Source organism: Choloepus didactylus, chromosome 6 (genome assembly GCF_015220235.1).
Source record: "Choloepus didactylus isolate mChoDid1 chromosome 6, mChoDid1.pri, whole genome shotgun sequence".
Lineage (NCBI taxonomy): Eukaryota > Metazoa > Chordata > Mammalia > Pilosa > Megalonychidae > Choloepus > Choloepus didactylus.
In genome coordinates this window covers 85,185,005-85,202,709 of record NC_051312.1, presented here as the reverse complement: position 1 = coordinate 85,202,709, position 17,705 = coordinate 85,185,005, and the positions used below count along the sequence as shown (strand labels likewise).

General features: G+C 42.8%; 1 protein-coding gene across 4 annotated transcripts in view; it reads left to right on the top strand.

The window, feature by feature from the left end:
- STIM1 (stromal interaction molecule 1) overlaps positions 1–17,705 on the top strand; it is a 232,889-nt gene that overhangs the window by 1,453 nt on the left and 213,731 nt on the right. The gene's annotated exons all lie outside the window — the stretch shown is intronic.

The window sequence follows — 17,705 nt, the reverse complement described above, 5'->3', positions numbered from 1 at the left end:
GCAGTGAGAAGAGATCTGCCTTTGGGGCATCTTGGCCTTTCAGACCAGTAAACCACAATGCCTTCTCAGGACTACTCGTCTGGAAGAATGGACTGGTGGGATGTTAAGTCCACTGATCCTGGTCAGTTGCAGCACTTGGCAGCACAAGGGAGGGTGAGACTGCTTGGGCTGGGCAGGAAGAGTCAGGGCTGGGCCACACTCTTGCAGGATAACCTGGTGTTCAGGTCTGCCTTTCTGTGCCAACAACCATGGGAACCCTAGTCCCTCCCTTCGCTTAGGTAATCTGCTGTCTCTTGGCTGTGCCCATTATTTCAAGGCAGTTTCTATTTACCACCAGGGAGTTAAGTGTACTTTTCTTGACATGGACATGATAAAATTCCTGGGACCACTTGTTGACTTTTCTATTTCTTGTGAGTGACGAGGGTAGGAATTCCATGTTATTTTTCATCTGTCCTAGGTTTTCCTATGCACTCATGGAACCTTGTCAGGCAACAGAAACTCTGGTGTTCTGTTGCAGTAGAAGAGTACTTTTAAAATTCATTTGTTTTACGCAAGGCTTAGAAGGAGAATATTAGTTCTCCTTCCCCACTTCTCTCACCCTACAATCTACCCAAAGCTGTGGGGCTGCAAAGTGGGGAGAGTTTATAGTTCAAGTGACAGGGATGGTTCAGCAGATACCCACTGAGCATGGAAATATAGATCATGGTGGATAGGAAGTTTCATGGATGGATCCAGAGCCTGGCTTTGGTGGTAGATCCTTTTTGGGGCAGCTTTTAGCTTCCTTTACTGGGGTGGGTGTGATTCCAGATGCCCCAGGGCTAGGTTCCAGGTGGGACCAGGGTTACCCTTATATACAAACATGGCACATGGGCGGTTGCTATGCAGATAGGTACTTCCTGTATATTAATCCTGTCTCTCCATGGGGAGTCTTCTCTTCTTGGCCCCTGGAACCTACCTCAGAGTTTGGTTCTCAATGGGCTGTGAGGGAATAGACCAGTGGGGAGATGTAAATTGAACCGTGAAGTATGTCTCAGGAGCATCTCTGCTGTTCTAGCGACATCCCGCTTCATAATTGTCAGTATTTTCTTTCATCATCCTAAACCATGAGTACCTAATAAAAAATGAATGTTTTTGGAGGATCAGGTGGAGGAGAGTGACTGTTCTGAATTTTACACACAAACTAAAGGAATGAGGTTTGAGTTTTAGACACTAGCTAACTATCAGGAAGATGTTTTTTTCTGTTCTTAAGGTAAGAGGCATCCCAGTGTCCCTCAGAATCACTCCACGCCTTGAGCTTACGGAGGCAGCCCTCCACACATGTGTCAGAGGCCTGGCTGTGCTGATTATACCATTTAGACCTCTCTTTTGGTCTTGTCTTCTCTCAGTTCAGAAATTCGTTTCTATTGTCACAATAATGGTGAACCCCAGGGAAGAGTCTCAAAGAGAGACCCTCGGTGCTGAAAATGGCTATGGTTTGTGGGAGCCTGGGAACCCCAGTACTATTGTTCTGGTAGGTTGTCCCCTTTGGGCTTGTCTGGGACCTTGTCTCTGATTCAGACAAGACCTCATTTTTGCTCTGGAATCCCTAGCTCATGGACTGGGCTCTGCAAAAGGGTTTGGGGAGAAGCTTTCTATGTAAGCAGCAACTCTTGTGGCCTTTCCAGCCTCTCTGTATTCCTAGAGCACAGGAGTTTCGTTTGCCTTTACAGCTGCCACTTTTCTAAACCAGATTTAACATACCTAGTCAATTTGCATGTTCTCTACAGTTTATTTTCTAGTCATACAACTAGTTTTCCTACAAAATCCCAAAATAGTCCAATTAGGATTGTGGGGCAGGTGGTATTATTCACATTTTTATGGATGAAGAAAGAAACTGGGTCCTGTGCTCCATCTTATAGACATGTCTTCTGATGCTTAAGTCCTGGACTTCTTCCATCTTCTCAGGCCCTGCCCTGTGAAAAGAGTGCTAGGCAGGGCTAGGAGAAGGTTGCTTTTCTCCTGGTGAGTTAGGCAGGCTCTGATGACTATGTAGCTGAGAGCCAAGAAGAGGACTGCCTTTCTCTCTTTTGGAGAGTCTTTTGCAGGGGCCCAGAGAATTGGATTCTTTCTCTTGTTGGATGTATATGCCCACCTGTCTCTTTTTGGTCAGTCAGAAGATTTGATTTGAAGGATTTAGTTAAAATGTTTTTGACTTTATCATGCACACATAAACACTCAAAAGCCTGACCTTGCAGTGAAGGCAGGTTCTCTCACTGGGCAGTGGAGAGACCACTCCTGTTACCTCCTGGCTCTTTGATGCCAGTGCTTAACCACTTTCTCAGTAAAGATCTGTGCCTGGCTGTGCTAGTCTGGGCCTGCATTTCTGAAGCTGGCCTGAAACTGGTGCTTGAAACCTCCTTTAGACCCTGGGCTTACTGCTTCCGAAAGTCCAAAATGTTTTGTGTAGAATGTGTATGAGGGGCCCCAGGTGGAGTCTGAGGTTGTAGCTACTAGTGTTGGGGGTATTGAGGACCTCTAATTAGGAACTGTGGTTTGGTTTAATATAGCTGTAAAAGGGGTTTAGGCATCTGGGTAGTGAGCGGAGTGCAGGCTGGCTTTTCAGTCAGCCCTGATGGAGTGGGAGGCCTGGGCCTGCCTACCCACCCAGCTAGTTGCTGCTGCCTCCGCAGCTATAAATGGACTGGCCATCTTGGTAGTGATGCTATTTTTAGCTGAGGTGGCTCCCGGAACTGGGCTGGGGCCAAGGGCAGGTGGGTGGAGCTTGGCTGAGGCTAGCACTGGGGGCTGGAAAGAGGGTCGGACTAATCCTGGGGCAGCCAGGACTTCATCTGCTCCTAGACCTCAGCTTTGACAATCACCCTTAGCTCGGTTAGTTGAGTTAGCAAACACTAAATACTGCCAACCCATGTGCTATTTATTCAACAAATATTTGAGGGCCTGCTCTAAACCAGGAACTATGTTTGGTGTTGGGGCTCAGGAGTGAACAAAACAGATGTATTCCCTGCCATCACAGAGTTTACAGTCTAGTGGGGGAGACAGGGAATAAATAAATAAATAAATAAATAAATAAATAAATAAATAAATAAATATATAATTATATTATTTTGTGGTAAGTGCTATGAAGAAAACATAAACAGAGAGGATGGGATGGGAGTAGAGATCCAGCTAAAGTAGGAAGCCAGAGACTAGTAACAGATTAATACAGTAATATGAACAATAAAAATAGTAAGAAAAATTTTGTAGTGCTTGCTATGTGCCAGGCACTATTCCAAACATGTTATTTCATATAATTTTTATAATCATCCTGTGTGAAAGGTATTATATACCCATTTTATAGGTGAGGAAATTGAATCATAGAAATGGGAAGTAATTTTCCAAAGGTTGCACAGATAATAAAGAATAGAGCCAGAATTTGAACCCAGGCAGCCTGACTCTTCTCCCTATCTCCACCTCAGTCACTAGGATAGTACAGTCTCTCAAAACTTTGTGATATATGTTGTAATAAATGTATTGTATATACATACAGAAGGCTGTGAAAAGCCCAGGGGAGGAAGTGACTAACCCTGCCTGGGAGAGCTGGGGGAGGCTTTACCATTTCCCTCATAATTTTTCTCAGATCTCGGGGAGTTAAAAAGAGCCTGCCTAATTCAAAAGTTAAGAGGTGGAAACATCAGTTCAACCCACTTATTTTTATACGTGAGGAAACTGATGCCCAGAAAGGCTTCAACTAGGGATTCCAAAGTGGGTTATTAGTAGAACATAGACTAGCTAATTTAATCAGTCATTCAGTCCACAAGTCTGGATGGAGTGCTTACTGCTCACTTAGCAGTTTGGGAAGAACTTACCAAAGAAGTCTAAGTCTGATGGGGTTAGAGAATATTAAATACAACATAATGAATGCACAGGCTTGATGAAGCAGGCAGTATAGATAGTGTAGGCTAAACAGCAAGAGAGATCTGTGTGGGCTGGGCTGGGCTTTCTGGAAGAAAGAAGGGCGTATGGAGAGGCAGAAGAGAACCAGCAGAGAATGGCCTGACTTGGGAAAAGTGGGAGGAAAGGGGGCACTGCAGGTGTCTGGGTCACCAGTGCAAGCTCATGGACTCTTACTGCTTGCGGTTGAATGATAAAGTTGTTAGCGGTGCTTCATAGTTGGCCAGTTACCTTGCATGAGTGCCTCTAGACAGGAAGAGTGTAATCACGTGTGATCTAGTGGTGGGTCTAATAACCACCATAATTTTGAAATAATGTTGAGTGTAAACTATTTCAAGATAACTGCAACAGTGTAATGTGATATGTAAATATCTGTGATTTCCATTGGTGACGAAACCATAGGTACTGCTAATAATGTTGTGCTTGGTTGCCTACGTGTATAATTGAAGAAAATGCTATCCTATGGTAAGAGAATATTGAAAATAAAGATATAATTTCTTTCCCTTCCAAATACATAGGCTCACTGAATTTTCTCCATGGGTCCCTTGGGGGTCTGGGACCTTCATGCATCCTAGATGAGCTCTTGTTGAGGATAGTGCTTTCTTACATCTTCACAGGCCTTGGGTTTGAGCCCCAAAGGGCCCCTCTGGTTTCCTGCTGGGTGGCTGCTGAGATACATTGCTGAGTGGCTTTGCCGCAGGGCATGCTGTGGTACTGTACTTTGCCTTTGTTTCCTGTGGGAAATGAGTCTCCAGGAAACTTAGCAGCTCTGGCCGTTAGGCTTTGAGGGAGAGAGAAAGATACCAAACTGGCCCTCCAACAGAGCTTTCTTTTTTTGTTGTTGCTGATTAAAAAAAAAAAGTTATGACATATTTAAGATGTACAACAAAGTATAAAGAATAATACGTTGAATACCCATGTACCCACACATAGTTTGAGAAATAGAATAATAACAATACAGAGCTTTCTTTATTGCCCCCAGGACACTTTGTATAACTTTCTAATGTAACACATAGCACGTTGTATATATGCTTGCTCCCTCACAAGTGTAAGATCTTTGCGGGGTGAGGGAGGAGGGGTTGTAGTTTATCTAGCTCTGATTTTATTGGGCCCAGCATAAAAGCTCTGTTAAAAGTTTGTCAGAAAAGCTGGAATTAGGGCCTGTTTGAATCGATTTTCTCTTTTCCTTTCAAGCCATCTCGTTTGTCTTGGTACAAATTCTGGGTCTTTCCTCAACCCTTGGAGGTTTTGCTCACCCAGGGCACTTTGTATTGAGTTTCATTTATGTTCAGATCTTTTTATCCATTTTCAACCTATTATTTTATTTTATCCTCAACTTTGGAAGTAGATAGGAATGTTATTATCACCTTGCCCCCTTTTTAATTAGTTTTATTTAAAAATTTACAAGATTTCCAAATACTATACCCACCAAGCCACAACCGCCCCCCCCCCCACCCTGCCCAAGCTTCTGGTAACTTCTAATCTACTTTCTGTCTCTATGAATTTGCTATTTTTAGCTATTTCATATAAGTGAAATCATACAGTATTTATCCTTATGAGCCTTGCTTATTTCTCTCAGCACATTTTCAAGGTTCATCCATGTTGCAGAATGTCTCAGAACTTCATTCATTCTTATGAATGAATAATATTCTATTGTGTGTGCATACCGTATATTGTTTATCCATTCATCTGTTGAGGGACACTTGGGTTGTTTCCACTATTATCCCCTTTTAAAGATGAAGAATTTGTAGCTGAGAAATTTGTGTTGTAGGTCACATAGCTAAAGAATAACAAGATTGGAGCCATAACTAAAGGGATCTATATACCAAGACTATGCTGCTTTTGTTAGGAAGCATTGCCTATCAATGCATCCCAAAGAAGGGAGCTCCTCCCTGATCTGGCACTCTGAGCTTGTAACCTCGGTGGTCTCATAGCCGTGGACCTGAAGGAAGTAACAAAGGAGTTTGAGTAGTTTAGTCACCTGTCACAAAGCTGTGTTGCTCGGGAGAACAGTGGAGTCTGAAATCTTAACAACCATGCTGTACTGCTGGAGTTATCTGTATGTGCCTGCCTTCCTTCATATACCATAAGCCCCTCAAGGGTTAGGACAGCAGTTATTCAGCTCTGAACTTCCAGCCCCTAGCATAAGGTTTGGCATGTGGTAGATCTTCTATGAAGTTTGTAGAACTGAATTGAAGGGCATTGATTGTTGGTTCTAACTCAACTGCAGTTTACTAGGTACCTTATTAGAAGTTGAAAGGATTTTCCTTGGAAAGGATTAGGAAAATGTGAGTAAAGAAGTTTCACTTTTTTGGAAAGTTCACTCTTAGAATTTCTCATTCCCTGCTGATGCCGGATAAATGACATTTTACTGTCTTTGTTTAAAATAAAAAAATCATCCAGCTCAGTTTGAGTCCACTGCCCTCACTTCACTTAGAAGAAGTTTGTCTAGGATTTTAAAGAGGCCAGACTCTTATCGTTGCAGTCCTTACCAGGAGAATGCAGTTAAGAAGAGCTAGGAAACTGTAATTCCGTAGAGGATCTATGGCAAACATGTGCAGGCTCACTCTAGGCTCTGGAGCAGTTGCTGGTAATGCTGGGTGCTAGTATCTGACCTTATTTCCAGCCCATATCCCCTTCCTTTTATTGGGTGTAACCACTTCCACAGCCCTATCTGCAGGCCTGAGATGGCTGAGTGGATGGGACTAGTCCCCACCGCTATTGGTAATCTACTGCTTAATAACAAATTATCCCATAACTTAGTAGCTTAAGACAATAAAATTTTATTATCTCACAATTTCTATGGGTCGGGAATCGGTATAAGGCTTAATTGTATGCCTCTGGCTCATGAGGTTTCATGAGGTTTCAGTCAAGCTGTTGGCTGGGGCTGCAGTCTCATCTGAAGGCTCAACTGGGGGAGAGGATTTACTTTCAAACTAATTTATGTGGTTGTTGGCAGGCCTTGTTCCCTTGCCATGTGGGCCTCTACATAGGGCTGTCTTATGACACAACAAATGGCTTTCCCCAGAGCAAATGATCCAAGAGAGGGTGAGAGAGAAAATGCTCAAGATGGAAGCCAGTCTTTTTAGCATCTAATCTTGGAAGTGCTATGCTATCACTTCTGCCATATTCTGCTTGTTAGAAGCAAGTCAGTAAATCCAGCCCATGCTCAAGGAGAGGGAATTACACAAGGGCATAAATAGTGGGAGGGCAGGGATAATTGGGAGCCATCTTAGAGGCTGCCTATGACATCAACCTAGGGTCATGATGTTGGGAACAAGGGCTTCTAGGTGCTGTGGTCTCTTAGCTTTTCTTTAACTTCCTTTGCTTGTCTTCTAGGTTCTTATTGAGTCGTTTTTATTCTCTTATGGCATCATTTGGTACTCCCTTTGGAATTGAGCCCTCTTGTTTCATGCATGACTTCATTGCTTTGACATACAGAGATGACATGGTCTCTCTGTCTGCATTTCTTTCCTGCCTCCTGGGCTTTCCACCCCTGTCTCAGGCTCAATTCTAAACTAGCTTTTTGTTGTTGTTGTTGTTTGTTTTTTTGTTAATGCAAATTTTATTGAGATATATTCACCCACTGTATAATCCATCCAAAGTATATAATCTGTGGCTCACAGTATCATCACATAGTTGTACAATCATCAACAAAATTGACTTTAGAACATTTTCATTATTCTAAAAAGAAAAATAACAAATAGACATAGAAAAGAAAACCCCAAACATGCCATATCCCTATCCCCCCCACTTCCATTGTTGACCCCTAGTATTAGTGTGGTATATTTGTTACTGTTGGTGAAAAAAATCTTAATATATTATTGTTAACTATAGTCCATAGTTTGCAGTAGGTACATGTGCCAATTTGTATATATTACGTCCCCCAGAAAAAGCCATATTCTTCAATGCAATCTTGTGGGGGCAAACATATTAGTGTTGATTAGGTTGGAATCTTTTGATTGAGTGTTTCCATGGAGATGTGACTCAATCAACTGTGGATAAAAATGTTTGATTAAATTATTTCCATGGAGATATGGACCCTGCCCATTCAGGGTGAGTCTTAATTTAATCACTGGAGTCCTATAAAAGAGCTCCCAAACAGAAAGAGCTCAGAGCAGCTGAGAGAGACATTTTGGAGACAGCCATTGAAAGCTGATACTTGGAGATGTGGACAGAAGGACTTTTGGAGATGCTAACCTGAGAGATGCTAGCCCAGAGTTTGCTCTGGAGAAACTCAGAAAGGACCCCCAGAGGTTAGATGCACAGGAGCTGAAGAGGCTAAGACAAGCCCAGAGATGTTTTGGAAAAAGCCATTTGGAAATGCAAACTGGGAACAGCAGACGCCAGCCATGTGCCTTCCCAGCTGACAGAGGTGTTCCAGACACCATTGGCCTTTCTTCAGTGAAGGTATCTTCTTATTGATGCCTAAGTTTGGACACTTTTATGGCCTTAGAACTTTAAATTTATACCCAAATAAAGCCCCTTTATAAAAGCCAATCCATTTCTGGTATTTTGCATAAAGGCAGCATTAGCAAACCAGAACAGTACATCTTCCCCCCATATACAACTCTATTATTAACTCTTTGTAAAAGTGTCATACATTTGTTCTGGTTCATGGAATAACTTATCTTTATTTGTAGTGTTAATCATAGACATTGTCCTGGGCTTTGTCCTGCCTCCCAACTCTTTGGAATTTTTGATTCTGGAGCCTGTTGTACAGACACTGACCTTAGAGCTGTCACTATCCTAACTTGGCTTCTGAGAAGTAGACTTATAGTTGGGACTGAATTGGGATTCACCCATTGACAGGTAAAAAACCTACTTTGACCTTTTAGTGTTAGTGTTAGGTTTACATTCCAGTACATCAAAACTGGAAGGGCTTTTGGGGACCATGTCATCCAAACTGCTCATTTTACATATGAGGGGAACAAACTTGCCCAAGATTTTGTTTAGCCAGATCTAGAGTCTAGTTTCTCTGATCTTCATTCCCATGCTGTTCTTACTCTGTTGTGGAGCCTCTTTATCCTAATGCAGACAGATTAGGGTATTAGGAAGACTGGAATCTATTATGGGAGAATCAGAAGGCAGTTCACAATATTGAATTATGTTTCCAGAAATTGAACTGGGCAGAATTGGGGCATACAAAATTAGTGTCAGGTGCTGCTTCTGAGGAGTTTCCAATGCAGCTAGGGAGCTTTTAAATAGACTCAGAAAAAGCAATCCAGTAATACCTGTAGAATATGGTGACTAATATCTGTCCTCTGTACCACTCCCTTGGCAGTCTCAATTCAGAGCAAAGAGAGATCTTTGTGTGTTGGCTTGTACGGAGGATGCTTCCTGAAGGAGCAGGTCAGAGCCTTCTACTGCATGCCCCACCATTGTTTGGGTCAGATAGTTGCACTGTGGATTTGGGGCCTCCTCAGGTAGGGTAAGTATAGCCAAAGCCTTGTGGTGTTACTCAGGGCCACTTGGAAAGTGCCAAGGGGAAGCTTTCTGGGCACTGAGAATTTGACAGCTTTGCCCATGTTGGCACAATTTGCTAGGGCCAGCAAGACTTGAATAGGGATGGCCATGGCCCTGTCACATGTATCAGAGTGGAGGAGATTTATTTTGTGTGAGAGGCCATGCAAGGAAAAATCCAAAATGAGCCAACTGTATTGTACCATTGTTTTCTTCTGAAGAGCTTGGGTTTAAGAAGGTGCAGGCTCTAACATCCTTCTCTGCTTGGTGGCTGCCTCCCTGACCCAGGGTTCTGGCCCCCGGACAGTTTGTCCCCTTCATCTCTATCTGCTGCCCTCTTTGCATTCTTGGACCAACCAGGTTTATTTCTTTTCCTAGTCCCCAGAACTTACCTTATACTGTTCCTCTTTTGCTTTCACTTACATCATTTTGTTTTCCTCCCTGAATGCCCCCACCTCACATCCTTCCTTCCTACCCAATCTCTCAGTACTCTGTGAAGCCTTCTGTGACACTCATGCTAGTCATCAGATCCCTCTCATCTCCAATCAAACTCTGGTAGCACTTGCTGTTTGCAACACTCTCTATGCATGCCACACCCTGCTTGTGCCTCTTGAAGCAAGAGAGAGCTTGATATAGTGTCAAGAGCATTGGGCACTGGCTTGAGTTCTTACTGACAGTATGATCCAAACTAGAGTTTTCTTACTTGAAAAATGGGGTTAAAAGAGCTAATGGTTTTGAAAAGGTTCTATTGTATAAATTTTGAAGCCTTTTTTGTTATTAGTGTTGCCAGTTTTCCTCTCTTGAGGGCAAGAGCCATGTCTGTTTTGTTGACCATATTTCCTGTCCTCAGGGTCTATCACAGTGCTGGTCAGAGAATGGGCCCATAGATATTTGTTGAATAAATGAGTGAATAAAAATGAGTTGATCCTTGATTTGAGTAGACAGGGCGGGAGAGTGCCAAGTAAATTGACATCAGTTCCTGTGAAGAGCTTAGACAAGTGTGCCCTGGGATTGGGGGTAGAAGTCACATGGGGGGTGTTCTGAGGAGTTCTGCAGGCACTGCATTTCTGCCTGACCTCGTACCTTATCCCTATTTACTGAACACCTTCTGAAGCTGTGCTCAGTGACGGTTACATCACCTTGACTCTGGCTGGCCGTTTGTTTGCCATAGCAGCGGCTACCCTGAGCAGGTGGCTGCAGTAGGAGTGGAGGAGGACTGTGCTCTGAGAAGGCTGACTTGAGACCTGTGGGCAAGGCCTCCTTGAGTTCTGCTGCTCCCCTGTCTTTGGTTCCATGGCTTAGATGGGTTTACCTCAGGTCCAATGTGAGGGAGCAGAATGAACAGAATGAACTCGAGCTGCTTTTCTTAGTCTGGCTTGTGGGATGGAGGAGGGAGTCTTCTTTCATGGTTCTTCCCATATTGGGCTTATTGTTTAGAAGGGAGGAAGGACAGCCCTCTGAAGATCACTGGTTTTAAATGTTATCTCTGATCCTGAGAACTCTCTGGACCATGGAGAACTCCAGCCGGAGCAGTCATCACACCAACTTTCCTTCAAGGCACTTGGGAGAGGCCTCCAGGGATATTTGGGAGAGGAGGCAAAGGAATAAGAGATTCCACTGTACTGCCAGCTTGGCCTCACTAGGACAAACCTGCCTCCCCCCTCTGCTAGCTGCATTTATAGAGCCCCTGGCTGCCTTGTGCTGAGCTCCGTCTGGCCTAGGTGACTGGACCTCCAGAAATCTCACTGGTAGGCAGGCAGGCTTCCAGATCTCATCTGCCTCTAATTTGCTCCAGTGTGATTCAGTAGCTCTTCTGTCTGGCCTCTCTGGGTTATCTCAGGCCTCTCAGGAAGCTCTCAGAACTCTCATCACTACAGTGTGTTAAAACAAATGTGTCCCTGTTTGCCAAGTTCCCAGGGCCAGCTTCTAAAGTGTAGTAACTGGGGGAGATGGGTGCCTTTCAGGTGTAATACATGCAGAGGTTAGAAAGCAGTGTGTGCCTGTGAGTTGAGTGTTGCATGGGCTTGTTTCAAGGCACTAGAACTTACACTTCATATCTCAGAAGAGATAAAGAGGTATTTAAGACAATTCAAATAGCTCCAATGATAAGAATAATGATGACAGCTGCTGTTTATTGAGCACCCATTATGTTCCAGGTATGAGGTTAGGTACTTTATTATCTACACAACAGTCCTTAAAGGTAGCTGTTGTTCTTACTTTACAGATAAGGAAACCATAATTCTGAGAAATTAAGTAATTTTTCCAAGGCCACCAGGCTTATAAGTGGCTGGCCTCAAAACCAGTACTGTTTCTGTTTTTTTATTTAATAACTTGTAGGAGAGGAAAAGAAACAGTTATCTGAATTTAGATACAGACGTACATTTTGATTGAAAATTGTACAATTTATGGGATTGTGGGTGGCATTAGTTTTTCTGTCACCCAAGTGGCCTGGAAGAAACTGGGATTAGGAGTTGGGAAGTGGGAGTGGGAAAGAGAAACTGTATTTTCCTTATGAATTCTGAGTGGGTAGTATCACTTGGTGAAGTGTCTGGCTACAGGGTGGTGTATATCTTCTAAAAATAGCACTCTGGTTGAGCTGTTCTGAATAGAAGTGTTGGAATTGGGTTTGTATCTATTTAGTGTTCTTTGCCTCTTCACTCAAGATTTACCATGTATGTTACAGGTTATATGACAATCCCGGCCCTGTACAAGGACTCAGTATAATAGGGGAGTTAAGATGTGCACCGGTATTTTTTATCTTAATAAAAGCTTCTTTTACTGAGCACCTACAGTATACCAGGATTGTGCTAGATACTTTCACATATGTGATTTTATTTAATCATCAAACAGTTATCCCATTTTAGAGCTTATTGTGTCAGGCAATCTAGGCTCAGTGTCCTATAAATGATTTCAGTAGTGCTGTTGGAAGACTGGATCACCTGTGCCTGGAGAGATCTGGGGAAGCTTTGTGGGAGAGGTAGCAGCTTGGTGGGTCTTCAGGTACTTAAGGCAGAAACATAAGGGAGGTTGAGGGAAGCATTCCAGGGAGAGGAATTGTCACGAGTAAAGGCATGGAAGTGGGAAAGAGTGAAGAGTCTTTGAGGGACATTGGTTAGCCCAGATTGGCTGGAAAGTAGCTTCTGTGAAGAAGAGTACTATAAAATAGGGCAAAAAATAAGGGCCTCAAATATCAGGCTAAAGAATTTGGGCTATATGTTGTAGGTGATAAGTAGTCTTTGAAACTCTGAACAGGGAAGAGACACGACCTGAGTTGTACTTTAGGAAGATTAATCTCAGAGAATATGCAGAATACATTGGTGGGGGTGAGGTTGGAGGTATGGAGCCTAGAAAGGAGACTTTGCAGTTGTTCATGATCAGAGATTAGGGTCTGCATTATGGAGGTAAAATCAATAGGACTTAGGGTTTGGATATGGGAAGGGAAGGAAAGAGAACAGTCAAAGCTACAACAATGTTTTGAGTGTAGGTAATGAGAATAGTGGCACCATTAACAGAAAATATGTGGCAGTTAGAAGAAGGATTAGTGCCAGAGGGTGGAAGGATAGATGAGCTTATTTGAAGTGCTAGGCAAGGGGTCACATTCCACACTACTCCATTTCTATACTTGTTTCACATGGAGCCATCTTACGGAAGAGTTTTCTGGGGCTCAGAGAAGTGAAACAATTTGTCTAAAGTCATAAAGTCACTCCACGGTAGAATCCAAGTTTTTGCTTTTTAGCCATTAAGCTTTCTAATAAAGCTGGGCCTTCACTCTAGGAAAATCAGAAAGAGTTTTGGAAAGCTGGGTTCAACTCCAGGCTTTGCTATTGTCTTTTTGTGAGATCTTGAACAGGTTGCTTCTCTTCTCTGAGCGTCAGTTTCCACATCTGCAAAAAAGGGAGTATTAATCACTGCCTCATGGAAGTGAAGGTACTTGTGTGAGGGTATTATTTCAGGAAAATGGCTTGGGTTGGAGCCAATATGTATGGTGAGTATTTTGTCCAATAAGAGCAGATTCAAACTCAGTTTTTCATGGAAGGTCTACCTTCACTTTGTAGGCAGTCCTAGCTTACTGCAGTCAGAGCTTTCAGTTCTGGGAGCATGCTCAAGTTTTCCATAATCACACGTCTCTAATTTTCTAGTGGGAAATGAGTTCCTGAAAGAACACTGAGTGACCGTACCCTATCAGCTGCTCCTGGCCTGAGAGGATAGGGTTCTTATCCTCTCCCCACAGGCTCTTCTGCTAAACTTCAGGTGACTAAAGGTGTGAGAGAGAATGAGAGCTGAATTTATGCTGTGCTTGGGGGATTTCTTCTGCTGGACTTAGGGTGGAGCTGCTGGCCAAAGCTAGTGCTTGGATTCCTCCTGTGATCATCTCTTTGGTTTAGTACACATGTCCCTGAGGCCTTTTGAGAGTGGTGTGTTGTCAGGTAGCAGGGCTGTGGTCTGTGTCTGCTCTCTGTCATGGGAGCAGGCCCAGAACTGGCTGTCTTGTCTGATGTCTAGTCACTCCCAACCTGAGAGACTGGAGGGCAAAATGCAAGAAGATTTTCTGATTAATAAAATAGTTGCTTTACTGTTTTGCAGCTTCTGTCTTGAAGCATTTTCTTTCCATGTATTTTCCTTGAAACTTTTTTCTTTTTCTTCCCTCTTCTTATCTTTGTTCTCTTGTCTTCATAGCTTTCTTTATGGAACATCTGGTTTAATACAAAAAACATCAGATTAGGGATTAGAAAGACATAGTTTATCTTGGGTTCTGATACTCTTAACCTTTCTGGGTTTCAGTTTTGCCATGCCTGGTACTGTGGGGATAACCTGTCTGACAAGGCTGATGTGTGCAGCTCTTATGAGATAATGTGACAAGCATTTAGCCTTATACAAATGTGAGTAATTTATTATTAGTTTTCCTCCTCTGAATTTTCTGGTGATCTATTCTATGGTATTCCCTGCTTCGTGCTTCATCCCCTCTCTTTACTACTCTTTATGTCTCCTAGGTTCATTAATGACAACAGGAAAAGTGTGGTGGCGACACTGATGTTACATCTGGTACAGTTGTAAGGGAGAGGGCTTGAGGCCTTGAAAAATGTTAAGCTCACTGGCTTTTTTGAACCAGTCTTTTTACTCCTTTGGGCCTCAATTTTTCACATCTACCTCCTGATTTATCATTGTAGCTCTATTCTTTTGAAGTCACTTCTGTTTCTGAGAACCCTCCCCCTTTAAAAATATTACTGGATTGAGGTTACCCCCAAAGTCAGGATCAATGAATGCTTTTGGTTGCTTTTAGTGTGGATTAGATTAGAATACAGCCACTGGGAGAACGGGTCACAGTAGGACTCTGGGGTGGGGGATGGAGCCTGGCAAGAGGGCAGTTCCATCAGCTCAGTTTACTGATACCGGAAGGGTGTCAGGGCCTCAGGGCATACTTGATGCTGCATCTCTTGTACAGCCCACATCCAACTCTTCTTCCTGAGCTGAATAGGTGCCTATATTCTCAGCCATAAGTCAGAACCTGGTGAGGTCTGATTCCCCCAGGAATTCAGTGATTGAAAATTAGGTCACTTGAGCAGATCTAATTGGCTGAGAGTTGTGTGAAGGGCAAAGGCTTTCCTTGGGGGCTCCTTTTAATCTCTTGTGGTTTTAGATTTTTAGGGTTGGACTAATTAAAATGTTGGCAGCTGGACCCAATACTTCCCTAGCACTAGATCCTGCTTCAGCCTCCTTGAGTATTAGAAATTAGCACAGGGCTGTCTTTCCTGGGTAGCTGAGGAGTGGGCTTCTGGAATTTCCTCATCTCCTAAGTGCACAATGATGTGATATTTGTCCTGAATGGGCTGCCACACATCTCGAGAGGTAAGCTGAGACCTGGATCACAATCTTCAGCATTTGTTACTCTCTAGGCTTCCGGAGATACCCTTTCAGGTCTATTCTCTATTCCGATAGCCTCAAGGACCTTGTTCTATTAGCTGGCAAGTAATTTCTGTTGCCCTGTGATATCTTCCCTGATGTGTGTTCCTGTTCTAACCAGAAAAAGAGAGAAGGAAAAGGATATAACATATATACAACACAGTATTTCCCATTTTAACCACTTTCAAGTATACAATTCAGTGTTGTTAATTATATTCACAGTGTTGTACTACTGTTATCCATCACACCATCCGTTACCAAAACTTTTGCATCACCCCAAACAGAAACTTTGTTCCCGTTAAGCATTAATTCCCCATTCTGTATTCCTACCCCTGCTCCTGGAATCCTGTAATCATTGCATAGCCATCTTTTGATGTATGCTTCATTTTACAGATGAGGAAATAGATTCAGAGATAGAAAATAACTTGTCTGGTTGTTTCAGCCTGTAAGTGACTGAACAGAATTTAAATCCAGGTCTCTCCCAAAGCCTCTGGTTACCTTCCTAAGGTAGCACAAATGATTTCATGCCCTCTTACCCTTCTAAACCTAGCTAAGCTCACACCTCCAGAAAGTCTTCTCTGATGCCTTCAGTCAGAATTACTTTCTGTCCTGCTTTTCTGGGGCATTCTGGCCGTATCTCTTGACTCTGGCTGATATTAGAGTCAGTGAGGCATGGGTCCTTATTTGACTGCTCCCCCTCCTACAAGATCTGGTACCTCGGGTGTATTTGTTAAATTGAACTGAATGAAGTTGTGGTGTAGAATTATTTTGGGCCTGATGATAGATTGGTAAAGGAAAGGGTTTTGGGCAGAATCTTGGCTAGCTCCCTGAATAAAGCCAGGTCTGCTGCTGCTTGATTTGCCCAGAGTGGAGCATGGTATACTGTAAGCAGCAGGACATTCTATGCAAGGTGCTGTTTGGGTCCCTGAGGAGCAGACCTCTCTGCCTTGGCATCTGGCTTTAGAATTTCTGTTCTTGCAGTTTCCTTGCAACCAACAGAGCTAGGCTTAGTGCTGCCTGGAATGGAGTGGTGGGGCAAAACTTGCAGCTTGGTCTTGGTTGCTGGAATATGCCTTTTGTCTGTGAGTACTTGGGTGTTTTTGCAAAGAGCATGCTGAGCTATTACGCCTGCATTTGGGGCTAACACTTTCTGTAACTTCTACCTACTGGCATGTGTCACTTCACAGGATAAAAAGACTTTCCTAGAGAAGGCAAGCCTGTAAGGGCATTTTTTGTAAGTTGAATTATCTTTCTCACTGACTTGAGAAAAAGTTATATAAGTATTTTTATGTCTTTTTCTATGCATATAGCATATATGCTTAGTGTCTAAAATCTGTAGTTTGTTCCCTTGGGAATAAATGGCAAATTCGAATGTAATAAAATGCAGTTAAAATACCTTTAATGGGAAAAACGATAAAATATTAATAACAGCCAAGATAAATCCCACAATAGGATGAAGTACAGTGACTTTTTGTTTGTTTGTTTTGTTTGGGAAGGTGGGAGATCTAAAATAGCTTAATCAAACAGAATGAACTAGATAGCAGCACCACACCCCTTTTGGCTTCTCTGGTATCGAGAATAGATTATGAAATGTTCTTAGGTGAAGGGGAGAAGAGTGCATTCTGGGATTAGGGACAACTGTGTTCTAGCTCAGGTCTGCTTCTCAGTTGTGTCTTTAGGCTAATAACTAGGCTTTTTTGGGTATGAGTTTCCATAACTTTTAAATGGGAATAATACCTACCTTGCTTAATTTTATGAGGATTAAATAAGATAATGTACATGCAAGTGCTTTGTAAACTCTGAAGTCTTACTATTATTGTCAAATTCATTGGGTGGCTGGGTCCAATTTGATAGCACTGCAAGGAAGCTTTTGGTTTAAGATACAGCATACTACAGTTGGGAAGAAGGATGCAGAATTAATGAATAAACAGTTGAATTCTGTTTGGGCAGCAGCAGAGAGGAATTCCTGTGAGGTGAGGGAAAGGGCCTCATTCATTCCTACGATACATATTTACTGAGTCCTGCCTGGTGAAGGAGAAAGAAATACCAATATGACCCTATTCAACGTGAGGCATGCTAAAATAGGGAGGCAGCTTGGTTTAGAATGAAAACTCCATAAAGACAAGGGTTTTTGTCTGTTTTATACACTGCTGTATATTCTCTCAGGAGTCGTGCATGACACATAGCAGGCTCTCAATAAATATTTGTTGAAAGAAAGGTTAAGCTTTGGGATCAGATAGACTAGGTTCATGTTTGGCCTTTGCCATTTTCCTGCCCCTTTCCTGAGCAAGTCACTTATCTTTTTGGTGCTTAGTTTCCTCATTTAGGAAATGGAACTAGTATTAGCTATCACAAAGGATTATTGGAAATATTAAAAAAATAAAGGTTTAAAAGCCTTGGTACATGGCCTA